Genomic DNA, 2,500 nt, shown 5'->3' with positions numbered 1-2,500 from the left:
CCTCCGCCGGACCGCGCCGACATTCACTTTCACTGCGCCCATGGGTTTCGTACTGCCCCGTGGCTCGCGCTCACGTTAGACTCCTTGGTCCGTGTTTCAAGACGGGTCGGGAAGGTGGCTGACTTCAGCCGCGGACCCCGTGCGCCTCGCGAAACGACACCGGAAGCGCGACCGAGACGAAGAGGCTGGGCACTGAGAACAGTCCCCGACCCACGACGCCCCAGCCGGCACCGGGCGCTCGGCCCCGAAGGGCAGACGCGGCGATCTCTCCTCGCCCGAACGGCGGGCCGACGGACACGCGCGCCTATAGTACCCGACCGAGGCCGGGTTACCTTGCGCGCGGCCTTCTCGCCGCCGTCCAGACGGTCGCGGCCTTCGCCCGGCGCTAGTGCGCTGGTCCCCGATCGGGCGGCGCCGCCGGCGGCCCGTGAGGGTCCGCACGACAACGTCGCCGACAGGGGGCCGGCTGAAAGCGACCGGGCGACCCGACAGGCCCTCCCGTTTGCCTCTCGACGGTTTCACGTACTCTTTAACTCTCTCTTCAAAGTGCTTTTCAACTTTCCCTCACGGTACTTGTTCGCTATCGGTCTCGTGACCGTATTTAGCCTTAGATGGAGTTTACCACCCGCTTTGGGCTGCATTCCCAAACAACCCGACTCTGGGAAGACGCCGTAGCGCGCCCGCCTGTCGCCGCCATGGGCCTGACACCCGCTCTGGGAAAAGGCCTCGATCAGAAGGACGCGACTGACCGGCGAAGCGCGCCGTGACGAATTCCGTACGCCACAATTCCGCGCACTCCAAAAGCGCGCGGATTCGGCGATGGGCACATCCCGCTTCACTCGCCGTTACTGAGGGAATCCTCGTTAGTTTCTTTTCCTCCGCTTAGTAATATGCTTAAATTCAGCGGGTAGCCTCGTCCGACCTCAGGCCGAAAGTAAGGACCGGGACTATTCTTCCCGTTCCGCGCTCGCCGTCGGCGCCGCGCGCCGCCGCGCACCTCGATTCCCGCCCTTGAGCCGCCAGCCGTTGGCCTCTTCGAGGTCGACTCGCCGCCGCCGCGCGGGATTCTGGTCGCGATCGTCGCGCATCGTGCCGTGCTGTCTTGAGCGGGACGGGCGCTCGCGCGTCCGACGCCGCAGCAGCCGCGCGGAGAAATCCCCCCGCGGAACGTTTGCAACGCGACCCTGAGGCGGGCGCGGCCCCGGGATTGACCCGAGGCCGCAATTTGCGTTCAGAACGTCGATGCTCAATGTGTCCTGCAATTCACACTAATTCACGCAGCTAGCTGCGTCCTTCATCGACTCACGAGCCGAGTGATCCACCGCCAAGAGCCATCCACGATTGTTTCGCTCGCACAGTGCCTCGCACTATAGGGTGACAAAATAGACCGCGCCGAGCGGTCGGCCAGGCCGACGCTTGAAGCCGGAGCGCGCGGCACCGCGGCACTCGACGCGCAAACATTACCGGGTGACCGAATCGCCGGCCGGCGCGCCGCTCCTCGCGGGTCGGGCGCCGGGTAGCAAAGACTTTTTCTCTCGCTTGTCCGAGTTTCGCGTTCGCCGAAGCGTTTGCGAGACCGTTAATGATCCTTCCGCAGGTTCACCTACGGAAACCTTGTTACGACTTTTACTTCCTCTAAATGATCAAGTTAGATCGTCTTCTCGGACGCCGGCTCGACCGTTGCCGGCCGCGCCAGGTCCAATCGGAGGACCTCACTAAACCATTCAATCGGTAGTAGCGACGGGCGGTGTGTACAAAGGGCAGGGACGTAATCAACGCGAGCTAATGACTCGCGCTTACTGGGAATTCCTCGTTCAAGGGAAATAATTGCAATTCCCTATCCCTAGCACGACCGGGGTTCAGCGGGTTACCCAGACCTGTCGGCCAAGGCGAGCACATGCTGATCCGGTCAGTGTAGCGCGCGTGCGGCCCCGAACATCTAAGGGCATCACAGACCTGTTATTGCTCAATCTCGTGTGGCTAAACGCCACTAGTCCCTCTAAGAAGTTAGACGCCGACCGATTGGGTCGCGTAACTAGTTAGCAAGCCAGAGTCTCGTTCGTTATCGGAATTAACCAGACAAATCGCTCCACCAACTAAGAACGGCCATGCACCACCACCCACAGAATCAAGAAAGAGCTCTCAATCTGTCAATCCTCACTGTGTCCGGGCCGGGTGAGATTTCCCGTGTTGAGTCAAATTAAGCCGCAGGCTCCACTCCTGGTGGTGCCCTTCCGTCAATTCCTTTAAGTTTCAGCTTTGCAACCATACTTCCCCCGGAACCCAAAGACTTTGGTTTCCCGCAAGCTGCCGGAGAGGTCGTAAAACTAACGCCCCCCGATCGCTAGTTGGCATCGTTTATAGTCAGAACTAGGACGGTATCTGATCGTCTTCGAACCTCTGACTTTCGCTCTTGATTAAAGAAAACATTCTTGGCAAATGCTTTCGCAGTCGTTCGTCTTGCGCCGATCCAAGAATTTCACCTCTAACGGCACAGTAC

The 2,500-nt window shown here is 60.5% G+C and overlaps 2 non-coding genes and 1 pseudogene across 2 annotated transcripts in view; all 3 read right to left on the bottom strand.

The window, feature by feature from the left end:
* The window catches only part of LOC146142860 (large subunit ribosomal RNA), a 3,679-nt pseudogene extending 2,748 nt beyond the window's left edge, over window positions 1-931 (bottom strand).
* A 248-nt stretch (window positions 932-1,179) lies between these two features.
* Window positions 1,180-1,333, bottom strand: LOC146142859 (5.8S ribosomal RNA). The gene has a single exon (XR_014500428.1). It is a non-coding gene; the product is annotated as a 5.8S ribosomal RNA (ribosomal RNA).
* A 247-nt stretch (window positions 1,334-1,580) lies between these two features.
* Window positions 1,581-2,500, bottom strand: part of LOC146142858 (small subunit ribosomal RNA) — a 1,811-nt gene continuing 891 nt past the window's right edge. The window contains exon 1 of the ribosomal RNA XR_014500214.1: window positions 1,581-2,500. This exon is cut by the window's right edge and continues 891 nt beyond it. This is a non-coding gene — a ribosomal RNA (small subunit ribosomal RNA).

Source organism: Ascidiella aspersa, chromosome 5 (assembly GCF_963924565.1).
Source record: "Ascidiella aspersa chromosome 5, kaAscAspe10.2, whole genome shotgun sequence".
Taxonomy (NCBI): Eukaryota; Metazoa; Chordata; class Ascidiacea; order Phlebobranchia; family Ascidiidae; genus Ascidiella; species Ascidiella aspersa.
The sequence above is the reverse complement of the archived record's forward strand: the minus strand, read 5'-3'. Positions and strand labels throughout refer to the sequence as shown.